The 17,540-nt window shown below is 35.6% G+C and overlaps 1 long non-coding RNA gene across 1 annotated transcript; it reads right to left on the bottom strand.

Annotated features, from left to right (window-relative positions):
• Window positions 1-9,779: 9,779 nt before the first annotated feature.
• LOC135416791 (uncharacterized) lies at window positions 9,780-16,580 on the bottom strand. Its single transcript, XR_010431726.1, has 3 exons — window positions 16,502-16,580; window positions 14,686-14,930; window positions 9,780-10,592 (listed from the first exon to the last, which is right to left on the bottom strand). It is a non-coding gene; the product is annotated as an uncharacterized LOC135416791 (long non-coding RNA).
• Between the last annotated feature and the right edge of the window lie 960 nt (window positions 16,581-17,540).

Here is a 17,540-nt window from a genome sequence, read left to right on the forward strand (position 1 = left end):
AAGGATAACACCTAGTCACAGAACCTCTGCCTTCTGGCTCGCACTATAATATCTTTGGGCTATAACCTCATGACGCGTGAAAACATTTTAATGGGCTGCAATAGATCTGACCCTAGAGAGAATGCTGATAGTAACTGTGGTGGGGGGAAACAGTTTTCCCCCTGCAGTTATAAAATGGTAAAACCCCAGGGGGTGGTGACCCTTGAAGTTTTGAGGTTTTACCCAATGAGCGCTTCTGCAAAATATAAACATATCACAAGCAGAACAGAAGAGAAGGTTAGTTGTAATTAGTTGTAGGAGAAGTAGCCATGTTGTGAAGCCACGAGGAGAAACAGCAGGAGCCCTCACTGGGGGCTGGGCCCCCCCAGCCCCCAGTTAGGGGGCTACAGAGACTTGGAATAGTGTTAAGCTGGACTATGTATCTGTAGCTATGAGCTGGGGGATGTTTCTCCACTGTGAGCCGCAGCAAGAGATACTGAAAAGCAGCAGCAGAGACAGCAGTGAACAGAGGCTATGGCTAAAAGCCAACAGATAAGAACTGAACCAGAGAAGTAGCAGCAAACAGCATGCAACCAAAGAAGACACAGAGTTGTCTGAGAGAGCTGAGGGAGAGCCAGCAGCAGAGAGACAGAGTTTGGGTAAGAACTGAAACCAAAAGACCCCAAACTCCTTGGAGACCCCACACGTCCTAGAAGGGAGGGGTGAAGTGCAACATGCACTGCAGAGGAGCTGAAAAGCTCAAAGCGTCCTGGAAAGCTGGACCAGGACGGCCAGAGGAATGCAGAGAAGGAGACCTTGGCCCCCCCCGCTGCTTGAGACAGAGCACAGGAGCTCTAGTAGAACTCTTGAGGCAAAGACTTTCAACTGAAAGCTGCCCGAGATGTTCTGACTCAGAGGCAAATCCCCTGAGGAAGGGACTTTCACGAAGATGCCCCTGCACTTCGTGATATGGCCGTGATGAAGCGAGTTTTGTCCCTGCTGGCAGTCCACGGGTGAGACCTTCGCTTGGAGTCAAAGGATGAGAGGGGTGAAAGAAGACCCCCTTGTGTGTACTGGCAGAGATCCAGCTACAGTTGCTGCATGAGAAGAAGAGCGAAACAGAGAGACTGCTGCCCTAGAGAAACTGCTGCTCTGGGAGTGGAAAGAGATCTTTTCCTTCTTCCCTCCTGGATTTTTATTTGGAGGGGAGAAGAGATTTGATCCACTGTAAATACTTTTATGTCATGGTAGAGATAGGTAAGATTGTATATAATGTATTGTAGTATTTATTTGTACAGTCATTGTAAAATATATTCCCTTTCCCCCCATTTTGAGTCTTGTGTGGTGTCTGGAAACCATCTCACATTGGGTTGAGATGTGGGAGGGGGCTTAGACTAGGGAATTGGATTTTGGGGCTCTCAAACCATGACAGTAACATGTATTTGAACTGCTACATGGTTTGAGTCTGCATTTTTAAGTCCATGTAGGATTTCTACAGATAAAAAGACTTCACTTTCCCACGTATTCTGTTTCTATTTATTCAATTTTAGGGGTTTGGATCATCTTAAAAATGAAATCTTGTATACTAATGAAGGTTGTGATATGTTCATGTTGATTTGTTATCACTGGCCAGTATATAAGGATTTGGAACAAAAGGAATCGCAGTCTGGAAAATAACTTTTTTACATATTTTTTCCATGATAGAATGATGTCTAGCACAACAAAATCCTTTTCTGTGATTACTGCCCTTAGATGTTATGGCACAAAAATAAAATAGAGAAATTTCAGGCCAGCTCTTACCGTGAGTGATAATACTGTCAGGAAAGTTTTGAACTTCTTTAGTATCAGGCCAGTAGCTTTACCACATGCAACACTTAAAAAGGAGACAATAAATTTTCTTCTATTTCCGGCTGTGATACTCTCAGTTCCTCCCATGTTCTTAAGCTCTCAGAAAGCACCGAGTATTTTGGTTCCCCTGTCTGTCAGCACTGCAAAGTATTTCTAAGTAGGAAAACAGACATTTTGCTGTTGAAAAGTGGCACGATAGTAAACTACTTGAGAATATTTTAGCCATGAATGATGTAGTGTACTAAGTGTGTTCTGATCTAAACTTCGTCATTTTAGAAAAAAGACAAGTTTAAGAACTGCTCCCACTTTTTCACCTTTCTTTTGTACCTTAAATAAGGAGAGAGAGCATTCTTGTCCCACTCAACCTCTATCTGAGTAAGGAGCAAGATAAAGATAAATGCAAGCAATAAACTGTTCAGTTGCAGTTGCAATTCTGGTTTGGAACATGTTAGATTCTCCAAATACATAACAGAAATATGTTCTTGGCTTTATTAAACCAGCCAGAGAGAAATCCAACAGATCGTGGGGGCAAGCCACATATCACATCTGGCTAAAATTCAGAAACTGGCACAGTTTCACTGCTTTGGAAAATGTAAAGTGAATGTGAAGTTCAACTTCATCAACAATTTTAGTTACTGCCTGGGAAACGAATATAGTGCAGATGACTAGCAGTCACAGTCCTGTAACAAAACCTGTAAATCAAGAAGCAAAACATTGCTAGTTTTTTCTAGTATCATTGTAGTCTATTTACTCCAAAAATACTGATTGTAAGTATGAAATAGTTTAAGTAATGTTAAATAGCATATGTTCATATGTCTGATTCATCACAATAGTGTTTTAAAACACATGAAATGGTGAGAATGGTAATTTAAATATTAAGTCAAAAAAAAGGGATGGATTTACACTCCAGCTTTGCTTACTTTTTTATAATTAGGCATCTAGCAAGAGAATATTCTATACACAAAATAATAAAAAACCCTTCCATAATAAAATTGCTTTATCAATTTCATCTATGATTGCTTACTTTGAATAGTACTTTTTTTCAACATAAATCTGTTCTTCTTACTGAAAATACTGTCATACTACAGAAATCACCACATCAAACAGCTGTTAGTAAGAGAAGTTGCCTGTTAAATTCAACCAAGAAATACACAGCAGTAAGCATTGATTGTCACTTTCACCACCTACCTTACTGAATGAGATAGTTTCATAAATTAACTATTTCATTGAGTCCACCTCCTGGCTCTGCACAGGACCAGCCCCAAGAGTCACACCATGTGTCTGAGAGTATTGTCCAAATGCTTCTTGAAGCATCTAAATGCTTCTTGAAGCATCTTAAACTTTCCCTATGTATCACGGCTTTACTCTGCCGTGAAGCTGAAATTATTGCCACTGAATAGTCACAAAAGCTCCCACAGTGAAGTCAACTATGTGAGACGTATCTTTGAAAGCACAAGAAATGTTCATGTGCACCTAAAAATATTCTCTTGTGATAACAGACCAAGACATGAGTTTGAATTTGTATCTGATTAAATTTTAGAACTTGAACTATGTATAATTAACTGCATGTGGTTCTTCATCCTGATGACCCATCCTATCTTCATCCTGATGACCCATCCTAGCAATTTCTCAAAGAAAGATTATATCTATATTTCTATATTTCTAAGACTTTTTTAGTTCATGCCTTTTATGAAAGATGGCAGTCCAAAAAGGCAGTTTAGACTAAACTTGGAACATAAAAAAGTATTTTTTGGATTTCTACTAAAATGCAAATGAGATCTTTCTAATATTAGGAATCTAGCAGCAAATAGCTTCACTGTATAAAATAAGTATTTAACAAATGTATTCTGATGTGTTCACTTCTAAACTACATCTTAGGAAATCTGTAAAAATGAACAGAGATGATCAAATACGTATTCCGTTTAAAAAATACTGTATGGCTCAGTATTTATTGTGTTATAAAATGAGAAACTGAAGAGGATGGGGCCTATATTTCCCTTAATGAATATGTCCAATTTCCATTGAAATTAATGATATGTATACCCTAAGAACAGATAGCACCTCATGCTTAAGATTGCACTTTTGTACTCCTTGGAAGTGTGTCATTTAAAGAGTAACACATAATTCCCCAATACCTTATTAAACCCTCAGACTGTGTTAGGAAATTTGAGAGCTTGTTTCCTTGTAGAATGCAGAGTTTAGCTTAGAATATAAAATTCAAAGTATCTATGCACTCTTATCTGCTTACTTTGTTTCCATTTGTCAGATCCTGACCACAAAACAATTTGGTTCAATCGACAGGTTACAAGTAGTAAATCCTTGTACAATTTGTTAAATCAAGGCTTTTTTCAGAGGCCTTGCTTTTACTATACTGCTGAAATCTTTCTTAGTTGCTGAGTACAATGACAAGTTCCATCACCATGTTTTCTCTTAAAACCAAGGCACTACAAGATATCCCCACTTAACATCCTATGTATCTTAAAATGTATACTTATTTAAATATATACACAGAGGTTCTGCTTCAGGGAGTTCCCTAGAATTAGACACTCTGCTCCCTGTCTTGTCCTGGAAGCCTTTGCAGTGCAGAGAAGAAAGATTGTGATGGCAACTAATTAGAATTTATGCTTAAAAAATAGTGTACATATTTCTTTCATCAGTTGCTGACAATTCATCTCGCGATGTATACTATGCAGTGGATTGCAATATTCCTGGTACAGCATAGGCTTTGATGACAAAAGATTCTAAGATAAGGAAGTAAACTCCTGCACAGTGTGCACGTGCTTTCATCAGCATGCAGTGAAAAAGTGTCAGATAAGATGCAGTCATGAGAGAGATAAATAAGGAAAGAAAAATATGTCCATTCTTAATTTTAAATGAACAAACTATACTCTGTTCCTTCTGTGCTTCTAGAAGCCCTTGTCCTGCAAACATGTGGGAGACTTTTCTCCTCCAACAAATGGGATTAATCACCTGAGTGCATTGTCATCTGACACTGTTTTAAGGTTTTCTTCTTTTTAATATTTGCAACCTAAACCCAAGTGTCATTGAATCTCAGCTGTTTCAAAGGGGAATATTTTATTACTATTGCCCTTCCTAGAGTTGTATTATACATGCTTTCATCAAAACAACCAAGTTCTATAAAAAAAAAAAAACAACAAAAGAATGAAGAAACCAACCAACCAAACCCAAACAACCAACCTTGTTTTGTTGTGCAGGCAAATGAAACAGCAAGCAACAATAAAAATTTAACTTTTAGAAAGCTGTGAGCCAGGAGGGATCTGCTGGGGGAAGGAACAGATTTAACACGTAGTAAAGGCACAAATAGTTGTGATTTTGCACTCTAACTTATTTTTAAATTATCTTTTTTTAGATACAGAGTTTCTCTTGGTACATTTTCAACTACCAGATGTTTGCACAGTTAATGTAATTCAATTAATAATTTAATATGTCAGAGAAAGCATTTGAAAATGGGAAACTAGAAAATTTCAAAGTATTTCATCCTCTCTGGTTCAATAAGCATGGAGTGCTACAAGTATATCACCTTTCCTCATTGCAATGGGAGAGAATAGAAATGTTTATGGTATTCTGTGGAAATAGTAGTATTTTAAAAAGATAGTTTTATGATGAATTACAACAAGATCAAAGATATCTAAAGTATTTTCTCACTCATCTGCTTTCTTATTATACCATCTGATCTGGAAATACTTAATGTTTTCTTACAGAATAGTTTGAGGGAACAAAGAGAAGCTTCTCTTTTGTCATTTATCTAGTTCAAAATCATCCCTTCAAAGTCTGATTTTTCTTTCAATAAAATCAGTAATAAAACTTCTCTTTGCTGTTTTGGGCTCTGAAAAATACCTTAAATGCATAATTGGGTCTTATAAATATTAGTATAACTGAGTAACATCTTTCAAATTTGGCCAGTAATGTTGGACATTTTTTTTATTTATACATCTTGACAACTATCAATACAGAGATAATTTTCTACATAAAATTATGGCAAGTATTAGTAAGTACTTCAAACAAAGAGACATTATCTGTTCTGAATAGAAATTGGCACAGTCTAAAGGACTGCTGCTTTAGGTAGTTATGATGTTAAAATAACAGAAAATAATCTATGTTACATCTGGATAAACACATTCAAAGATGAAATCACAGGCTGAGGACCTAGTCTTCAAAAGCAGAATGTGTGTGGGAAGAATATTCACATTCAGGATAGATTGTTCACTGACTGCCATAAATTGGTAGACTTCTGTCAATAGATGCTTAATGATACAACCGTGATGTGCCATGCCATTAAATCAAAAACATAAACCAATTACAAAACCAAAAAAAAACAACAAAGAGGCCAATCTGAGCTACCTTTCCCCCTCTTTAACCACTATCATTGCAAGTTTTTTCAGAATTCCTTGTTCAGAATTCCTTGTCTTTCCTATCGTCCTTTGCACTTCCAAGAGTCTGATCTGTCTTCTCTATAGCCTTCCATTTGGCAACTTAAGGCAGTAGTAAAATTCCCTCTTGACCCTCTTTACTTAAGACTGAACAAGCACAATTCTCAGCCTTTTCACATTATATAGCATGTCATAGATGCAATAGTTTAGTTTAGTTTACCACTTTTTAGAATATTAAAAATGTCAATTTACATCAGGCTCTCTTGTAACATACTAGTTCATATCATGTTTGTTGGTCACCAGACTTAGCATATTCCTGATCCTGAAGTCCAAAAACATTTAATAAGTGCTATGGCACAGATATTGAACATTTAAATTGGTTTAATACTGGAGTCAAACTACATGCATTGATGTTTCAATTCCATCTTTAATAGCTTGAACTGAATACCATGATGGTCTATATAGAAAACACAGTAGTTTGAATTGCAGTACAACTGCATACTTTATTGAGTGGATTGAATCCCAGTCAAGCTGTGAACTTTGGAGACTGAAATTTCATATCCTTCTTTAATCATGCTGCATTCTTTGTTGACAAAGTATTAAATTTAACCATAGGGGATATTTGCTGACCTGTAAAAGAGTGTGGTTTTGTTGTCAAATATATTTTAGGAATCAAACTAGTAAGATAAAAATATTTACAGCTTGTGACATAGTGAACATATTAACAGACAGTATTTATCTAAGACTAATAAAGAGGCTTAATCCGCTTTTAGCTACTCTAGAGAAAATCAAGAGAAACTTTTGGGATTTAGAAATTTAACTGAATCTATAACACTCTACATGACAATCACAATATAGCCCAGATCTGTAACTGTATCTTTGCTAATTATTTCAATCGTCATAATCCAATATTAATTGTGGTGATATATTTAAGATTTAGGAAAAAAAACTACCAACAATTTCTCTATATGCAACGCACTGAAAATGAATTGAGCTAAGAATACTGAAATTGCCAAGTTTTATTATCAAGGCATAACAGTATTACCACCAAATCAGTGAGATAAATTGACGTGGTCATCATGGGTCTGATTTGAAGTCTGATTCTACCTTATGTCACTGCTTTGCTGGGTCACTAGAGCAAATCAGTTATCTTCTTGCTCCAGATTATCCCTATCTGTAAAATTTAAAAAAAAAAAAACTACAACCAAAAGAACAAAAAACCCTAACTATACTTTGTGAATTGAGCTTTCAGCTCTGTGGATGAAAAGCGCTATGCAAGAGATGAGTTTATAATTTAGTGCTACACACATAGGTACTTGGGCAGGTGAAGCAACATCAGGCTGTGTTGATTTTAGTAATGATTTAAATGATGAGATATATGTGATATTGGCTTATGTCTGTCAGCGTAACACGATGAAAGTGTCAGAAGTTCTAGTAAATTCAGTAATCTTGGGTAAACCTTTCTATACTATTTAATTTACTTTCTTCTTTTCTGTCTTTTTCTGATGTTAAACTCAAAAAACTGACTAGAATGATGAGACTGATGGGTAGTAGAGAGGCATTTTATAACTTGTTCTAAAGGAGCTGAAAAGAAAAGGCTGTACTGTGACATGACCCTGCTGCTGAGCAAAAAATTATATGTTTAAACATTCCGAACCTATCAAATTATCCAGAAGACAAATAATTTTAAAATGTTATTAACTTGTTACCTGCAAGTCTTTGCTCTCTTAAAATAAAGGTTATCTCTAGACTCCTAGAATAGTAGTACAGTAGAAATAGATTCTATTTTCCTGAAAATAAGTGATGTGGTATCTTTTTTTCCCTGTAAGAAATGTATGAAAGAAACGTTGGTTTACCAAAATGACTTCTAACTCTCTATATGAAGTTGAACTTTAATGCACCTTGTCTCTTTAATGTAAGAGACAACAATTTTTTTAAGGAAATAAGGAAGCAAAGAAACTCAGCATAAAATCTATTGTACTACCCGATATGCCTCTCAATAGCAGTGTACTCCTACTTTCAATAAAAGCTGCAGAGTAGGCATGTTACTGACACATATCACATTTGAAATAGGCTAAAATGAATGCAAGTAATAAAGTATCAAAAACTATGGCAATGCTGTATTGTAAACTCACACCCTGCAGCAAGAGACAATACAGGATGATACACCGGCTTCTTTGTAGTCCAAGTATTTCTTTAGAATACCTTGTAATTATTAGACTGGACAGGGAGATTGAAGGATTGGTAGGTAGTATGCATGTCTGTAGTTTTTGTCAGAGTGCTGATATGTGTACATTCATGCTGATAAGAGTGGTGACAGAAATGGAAAATCCCAAATTGCTTCAGGAATGAAAAAAAAGGGCTGGGTAGCAATGCTTCCCTCTGCTCCCTCTCCCTCCCCTCCCCTTCTAGACACTATATTCACCACATCAAAAGGCAGAAAGAGCTCCTCTGTTCTCCTCACAGTTAGCCAAAATTCCTCTTCACTTAGAGAAATGACCAGCAAGCAGGCATGCAGCTTTACTCTCTGTAAAGTAGGAATGAGGTCTTCATAGCTTCATCAACGTTTTTTAAAACTTTTGGATATCAAACAGAAATCCTCAATGTTGGACCTGTGAAATACATTTTCCTTGTAACAGCTGTGTTTATGGTATCTATCTCACTATATACTTCTAAGGTAATGCTTACAAAGAGGGGATTAACTCAACGAGAGATAAATCCTGTCAAACGTCACATACCTGAGCATAAATGTTCATTAGCAGACATGCAGTACTTGCTTTGACAGTTGTTTGAAGTGCATCCAAACATTCTGGAATGGACACTCAGACTTGGTATGAAGAGAGATATACAATCCAAGTAGTAAACGTATTTCTCCCAAAGGCCTGGGTTTAGGTATATTGGGGATTGATAAACTTGCACTTGACCTTTTATGGACAGAAAATCTTCCAGTGCATGCATGAATATAAGTTTTTTTAAATTTGTCTACAGAGACTCACGTGTAAAAACAGTGTAATTTTGCACTCTACATCATAAAATAGGAGTACCGAAGCTGGAATAAGCAGTGGAATTACTCTGCAAAGAAGCAGAGATCAAAGATCCATAGCTGAAGAGAAATATCAGAATACTTTCCCACCAACAAAAAAAATATTCTCAAACAAACAAAAACAGCCCATCAAGCTACAATGAGATTCAGAGTTAAAAGCTTTAAAGCTGTTCAAACATTTCCAAGTTTGGTCTGAAATGAATTCCATACTATGTGCATTCATACAAGTTCAGTTGATCTGAAGTTAAAAAAAGATGTGGGTTCAGGCTCCCTCTTTAACCTGGATTCAGATTTCACAGGCAAAATACAAATGGCCCTGCCTGTGGACTAACAGATGGAGTTAATCTACTACTGTAAGCAACGACTTGCGAAACACTCATACAAGTCAGCATCCGTGCCCATTTTTGGATGAAACTACTGCATGCAGCAGCAAAGGGGAAACTTCTACCTTCAGAAATTAGCTGTCGTATTCATGAAACTAAAAGGTTTCTATCAACAGATAGAAATTAAGTCTTAATATTAATGTCATGAAAAGAAAGCCATGTCTGCTTTCATTTAGACAAATGTTTATGACAGTCAGTCAAAAGTGGTTTTGAAGGTATTCCAAAATGACAAAATAGTTATCTGCTTTAAAATATAGAAGCATATTTATTTAAAAAGAATTGGAACCAAGCTGGTATGCAGAATAAGGAAAAGAATACATGATCTATATGTTTGATCTGCAGTGTTTTTTGCTTTACACTTCCATGCATTGTAAGAAAAAAAGAAAAAAAAAGAAAAAGAAAAAAGCAACCCACAAAAAATTTAACTCGTTGATAAGGAATAACTGATGTCAGATTTTCTTTGGGGAAAAAAAATGAAGATAACAAATAATATCCCTTAGGAGCATCTTGATTCCAAATTAATAGCATTTTGAGAGATTACTTGTGCTTTGAATAACTTACTTTCATGCTTATGATATAATGTAGTGCAAAGAGGAGTACGTGTCATGTACCAGACAATAACAGGGAGGATTCCAAATTTTTCTAACTGGGTGTTTGCAAAAGGTATGATTGCATAGATGACACAGATGCATCTAATGTTCAAATCTTGTGGAAACAGAGGACTGCCTCTATATCTCATTTTCTTAGGATTACTATCTTATCTTGCTATTCTTTCTATAGAAAAGATCAACAATGTGAAGAAGAAAAGACATGAAAAGAAGTAACATACTGTTAAAAGCATTACACTAGATGAAAAAGCCATGTCAGGAACTGCTAAACTGGTGGTTGCTTACGCACTCTGAAATCTCTCACGTGTGTATGTCCCGTGCACTGAATGAGGCAGAGGTCCTGTGGGAAAACAAGATGAGAGTATGTAATTAAAGACTCTATCATAACGCATATGCATATAACACTACATTGCACACACAATTTTCTTTCTCATCCTGTCCCTGCAGAGAAGATGAGAGGGAAAATGAACTACACATGACAGATGTTAGTAACATCAGTTAATGCATTTTTGGAAGGCAGTCAGATACTAGAGTCATTTAAAGGATGTTGTGTGAATAGAATAGAAAAGAACAGAATAGAATATCAAATGAGTTAAGAGGAAACAGGTCAGCTGACCAAAATCAGTTTCAAACTTTTTTTAACAAGTGTTCTAAAATAAAACAAAGAACAATAACTTTCTGATAAGAAGAGGGTGATAGATGGTGTTGGTTTACTAGAGTGCTAAAGAACAAATATAACACATACAAAAAGTGAGATCCTATGGGTAATACCATCTAATAATTTATAACAGTAATTTGTAGTAGTCCTTTCTGTGCAGTCTGTTGGTTCCATTGTGAGTTACCATTGCAGTGAAATAGAGGAGTTTCTTCATGATCCTAGAGTAGAAGCTCTAGCATTAGATACTGTACTTCTTCAGGTAATGTACATGTTCCTTATACTTGGATAAACTGCTCTCACATACAGAAATAGATACTCAAATGACTAATGGCTTCATTTGCTTCAGTTTTCTTCTGGAAGTCTAATATTCATAAGCGTGGTCATCCTTTATTTTGGAATACAAAGTTAATATAACTAAACATCAATCTTCTAAAAATAATCCATTTTGCTTGCAGTTTACATTTAGTTTATTTTTTCTAATTGTACCAACAGTATCTAAAAGTTTCTACCTGCATCTAGAGAAGAGACAAACTCCCACCTCACTACAACCTCCTTTCAGGTAGTAGCGGAGAGTGAAAGGGTCTCCCCTGAGCCTCCTTTTCTCCAGGTTAAACAACACTAGCTCCCTCAGCTGCTCCTCATAAGACACTTCACTAGCTTTTTTTGCCCTTCTCTAGACATGCTAATCATATCCCTTTGGATTATGGGGGTTTCATTCTGCTCCCCATCTCTGTCTTCCATCTCAGGGTTTGTTCTTAACCTTGAAAAGACTGAGGTAAAAGAAGGCAGTAAGTACCTCAGCCTTTTGCTAATCCTCAACCACTATACAGGCAACTAGCAAAGGAGCAAGGGCAAATGGCCTCAAGTTGCATCAAGGGAAGTTCAGATTGGATATTGGGGTAAAATTTATTCACTGAAACAGTACTTAACTATGGAACAGGCTCCCCAGGGAAGTGGTGGAGTCTTCATCCCTGGTAGCATTCAAAAAAACAGTAAATGTGGCACTTCGTGTTATGATTTAGTGGGCAAGGTGGTATTCAGGTGAAGGTTGGACTTGATGATCTTGGAGTTCTTTTCCAACGTTAATGATTCTACTACTCTAAGGATGGAGATTCTCTTTAAACCTCCTTTTGATGCTAATGTATATATAGCATCATATATAAAATAGATATATAAAATATAAAATATATAGAATATATATATATAATATATAAAATAGATAGAAATCCAGAGAGAATGTTCTTGGTTTTTATATCAAATAATTGCAATATTAGACAAGTCCAATTAAAAAATATGTAGCTGTCACTGTATATTTTACATTGATGAAGAAATATAGGCACCTACACTCTGTGATTCATCAAGCATTTCAGAGTGTACGCTATTTTGAATGGCACTGATGGTTTAAATAGGATCAAAACAAAGGAATTAGAAATTAGTCACACATTTCCAACTCATGATCTGTGTTCACTGAAATTTGTTGAAAAGACTCCAAGTGACTTTAATGGATTGTGGACCAAGCTTAGTCTGACTGAAGGACATCTTGCAACAGAAAGACCCCCTGAAGAAGTGAATTGCTGTCACTTTGGAACAAGAAAACTTTTCAGGATTTTAAAGAACAAGTACTACAACAAATGATCAGTAAGTGAAGGTGGGGGAGCCCAGATGCTAAAAAAATAATTCAGAGAAACTCATTAGTTTTGATATATTTTTCGTGTGACAGGACAGAGAATTAATTCAGCTTGTAATGTTAGACTATGATATAGACTTATAGAGTAATTATTTAAAGTCTAAAGTTGCATTAGACCTTAAAATATTTAATTCCTTTTCACAATTCTAATTCTTCTCTAAATACAGACTTACTTGGCTTACTAGCTGTGCATTTTATAGTGTTCAAATGCATTTTAAAAGCTTGCCTTTTCAGAGCAAAGAATCCAACCACCACACCAGGGAATCCATGCCTGCCAGCCTCTCCATATGTTCCCTACACTCATAAGCCCTCCTGCAGTAATACTTGCAGAATAAATGTAAATACAGTTCTGGACCAAATTTTCTCTCAGATGAGCACACATCAAAGACTAGTGTCAGCTAAGAGACTTTTCCTTCATCTATTGCTATTCCAGCTTTGAACATTGTCTTCTATTTCTTAATTTAAATTTTGCAATAATGACTGCATAAGATTAAAAAGCAGATGATACCTAAGGGCAAAAATTTGCCCTGTATACATCTTGTCTGGTACCTTACTCGCTTAAGACAAGCACTAGTTTTTTTACTTCCTTTTGTCAAATAATACTTTGATACCAACAGATATGGTACAGAATGATAAGCTGGTATGTAGAGCAAAACATTAAGTCAGTGTAGTTCAGTTATGGGAATATTCACATGGAGGAACTGTGAGGGTCTCAGCTATGCTGAGCAGATATTCACATGAAATTTCCACTGCAATCAGAAGCTATACATACAAGCATCTCCTCCTTAGGTTTACTCAGTTAATTGTGAATTGATTCTAAGTGATAAATTAGCTCTTATAATGAAGGGTTAGAATGTAGCATAAAGCATACCCATATGTTTTTTTAAATACTCTATGGGTGATCCAGGGAATTGCAGAGAAGTAAACCTTAAAACTGTATCTGGTAAAAATGTGGAAATGAAACTTCAAAGCATAGTAATAAAACACCTGGAAGACCATCTAATAAGAGTGGTTAAATCAGTATTATTTGTGACAATAGAGATTCAATGTGTTCAATTTCTTTGAATGTACTAATTAAAGAGAGGGAAAGAGAAAATCAGTACATATAATGTATTTAGTGTTTTAAGATGCATTTGATAAAGTGTGTTACTATAAGCTACTAAAAAAACACAGCCATAGGAAGATATGCATATGTTATGTTAACGGGTCTGAGATCAGAGAAAATAGAGACAACTGAGAATTTTAGTCGAGAGAAGGGATTTGTTGAATATATATATAAAAATGAACAGACAACAGAGAGATAGATGAAAATGAGCAGATACCATAAAGAAGAACAGCTAACACAGGAAGGGAGACACCATAAGTGCTCATACCACTCACATGCTTCTAAATTAATCATATCAGCTCAGGAAATGAACCTCAGCATCACTGAAAACAGCTTAATGAAGACTGAAGTTCAATGTGCATTTGCATTTGAAGAGCAAATGAAATATTGGATGTATGAAAGAAGTGGTAGAGAATAATGTGAAACTATGTAACACATTTATATGCATCACTTTTTTCTCGTATTTAAAATATTGTCCTTACATAAGCCATATTATTTCTATAAAGTTAGAGAATTTAGAGATGATTTGGTCAAGAAACAGAATTTGGAAATTGCAAAGACTTTTATGAAATAGAATAGAAAGATTTGGTTTTTTATTTTTGAAAGAAAAAACATTTCTGTAATCAAGTTGCATATTTCATTGAAGAGAATGGAGGATGAAGACTGAGCATCTCTGCTTCGTGAAACAGGAAAGCAAGGTTCTTCAGAAGTGAGAAGAAGAAATTAAAACTCTGTTGCTCCAAAATACCTTTCTTCCTTAAAAACAAAATTGAACTTTAGAACTCACTGCAAAAGACATCACGGAGGCCAAGAAACACTGAGACTGAAAATTTGGCTGAAATTAAAATATACAACAGGTATAAGAAACAATCAGATTGGTATGAGTTAAAATCTCTTCAGCATTTGATCTCAGTTCTACACACTAGCCATTAGGATGCAGGAAATTTTTCTGATATCTGATCAGTGCAGAGTATTATACTTACCAGATGTCATTCAGACTGCTCATGCAGAAAGCTCAAAAAGCTCAGGAGATACAGTGGCTTGGAACCCAGTGGAGAGCTTCAAAGGGCCACTAATTAGGGTTGGTAGGAATTACCATTTCCTGCTGAAGATAGAAGAACTTTGTGGAAATGAGGGGACACATCTTCAGGAGGAGGTCTGGGATGCATCAGTTTCCCAAGAATCCCATTCCTAACCTCAGAGACACCCGCTGCATGGATCTCTGCCACTGAAGAAGAAAGAAAGAAAGAGTTTATCATCACATTTAATTCCCAACTGTCTGCATGATAAAGTGTTCATTGCAGTATTTAAAATCTGAATGTATGGAGGTGGATGGATAACTTTTGTCCTATTTCCACTAGCAGAAAGCCTATGTCATTAAAGATTTTTGGCTTTCAAATTTTCCTTTGAAAGTATGTCAGTATCACAAGAAGGTATCCAGAGTTGAGGTAATGCCACCATTGTGGGCTGGTTGACCATCAGAAGGAACTTGCCATTGGATTGCACAGCAGTAAAAATAGTATAATTTGCATCACATAGGTGGTGGGAGCCATGCTGCCCAAGTCATAGGAACAGAACAAATGACTGGACAGACTTCACCATTAGAAACTGTAATTGTTCTCTCCCAGGAAGCAGTTCATACCAAGAGACAGCTGTACAAAATACAAGAGTAGCAAGAGCTGTGGAGATATTCAGACCTTTTCCTCTGACATCTCACACTGGCTGTTCTTAGACCTTGACACAGAGGAAGCAGAACTGTAAAGTAGCTGCTCGTCTGTCTGTATAACTCATATGAATGAGTGACTGTACAAATTTCTTCTTTATAGTCTTTTTCTTCAACTACAAATAAAGTGAGAAAATTTTTTTCATGTGACCATTTAGAACAACAAATTAAGATGTCACAGCAGCAATCTGTGAATGCTATTGATGATATAGGTTATAAAGCAGGTACTTGTAAACAACTACTTGTGCACATTTGGTATTGTAACTTTGCCTTTTTTTATATCTGAGCTTTAAATTTGGAAATGTCAAATGTAGCAAATGAAAAAAGTTAGTCCTACCATGACATCATTAAGTATTACATAATAGTATTTTAATCATCACAAATCATTATTGAGCATGCTAATATATAAGTATTAGATCTTATTACTTGCTCCACAACCAGAGTAAACAGAAAACTATTTCTTGTAAACCAATGACAGGCAATATAAAAGCAATGAAATACCTTTAAGAAATACAGCATTTATTCCATGAAACATAAATATTATGAAATAAGTTGGCTTTTTTTCCCTGAGAGTCATTGAAGTGGCATATACTTAAACTACAGCCAGAGCTCACTAAACTATATCTGGATGGTCCTCAGAGGGATTCATTCATTGTAGAAGGCAATCTGTTTTGATATTGTGTTCCTCTAACTTCTGAAAATCTTCGGAATTAGCAAGAGAATTGGTATAGGATGAAGAAACACAAAGGACCTTTTAAAAAGTGCCATCAAACAACATGCCAAGAAAGGAAGTTTGCAAGCATTGTGAACTGGGTGGCACTTCAGGCATTATGAGTAAGAGCACTGGAATGCTCTGGTGGGGAATTGCCTCTGGTTCCCTGCATTGGCAGAAATAGGCTGGCTTTCACCACTTGATTTTATTTATGGAAGATTATATATTGAATTGATTCTACCAAGCTGCCGTTGTCAGAGAACTGCATTGCCTGGTCTGTCTGTGGTATAAATTGAAAAAAATAAAAGAGAAAAGGTATTTTGTTTTTGCATGAGATATATGAGTGATTTTAAATCCAACTTACTCATTTCATAGGGAATCTGAATGTTTTCTTCTTGTTTCATCTGTTTTCCTTCTATTTTGAAGAACTATTTTCCCATATAGGACTGCTGAAAAAAAAAAGAGGACTTGAATCGATTGTCATTTTCATTAATGTGGGCTATGAAGTAGATGACAGAGGTGAAAGAGAATATAATAACATATGACAGTCATGTATTATTACTATGAGGCAATAAGAAAAATAACTAGTAATTCTACTGTTTTACTAGATACAGATATTTTTAAAAATGGAGGAACTGATAACATCTATAGTTTAAATCAGCTGAGCACTAAAGGAGAAAGGTGATAGAAATAGCATATTAAAAGCTACTTGCAGTCTAATAGAGTCACAATTTCATAGACATCTTAAACACTGTAGCTGCTAGGTTTACAGATTCAAAATCTTTAACTGGATATATGAAATGCTAAGACAGTTGTTTTTCTATGCAACTGTAGCTGTTATTCTTGTGAATATTGAGACTGAAATTTTAGAAGCTGGTTCAAATCATGAAAGTTCTTTACATTCTTCAGAAGCAATTTGCATTCTCACTTTTATTTATTTAAAAATAAAAAATAAATCCTTAAGTAGTAAATTATCAGTAGATGTGAGTGGTTCATTTCTCTTTTGTAGCTTCTTGAGAGCATTCTAGAAAAAAACTTAAGTTATAGAAGTCTAGAATATTTTTATTTTTATGGTCTGCTATCAGATGTGGAAAGAACTCTCCATGACAAGAAAAGATTCCTATCATTATGTAGGAATATATCATCGTATATGACAGAAAACAGTGCCTGATTTTCAGCATTCATCCTAAAATCTCAGGGTTCATTTACGAAGATAAATACTTACACATTAAGAATGGTGTACATATATGCAACTAGGTATTTTAGCTGTGTTATTGTACCACCAACCAATCTGCAGTAACAAACAAACACCCACCACCCCCAAATGAACAAACAAAAGAATAAATGTTGCTGAAAGTCATGAAGTATTTCTGTTGATGCAATAGAAATCCACCACTGTAAAA

Source organism: Pseudopipra pipra, chromosome 6 (genome assembly GCF_036250125.1).
Source record: "Pseudopipra pipra isolate bDixPip1 chromosome 6, bDixPip1.hap1, whole genome shotgun sequence".
In the NCBI taxonomy this organism is placed as follows: domain Eukaryota; kingdom Metazoa; phylum Chordata; class Aves; order Passeriformes; family Pipridae; genus Pseudopipra; species Pseudopipra pipra.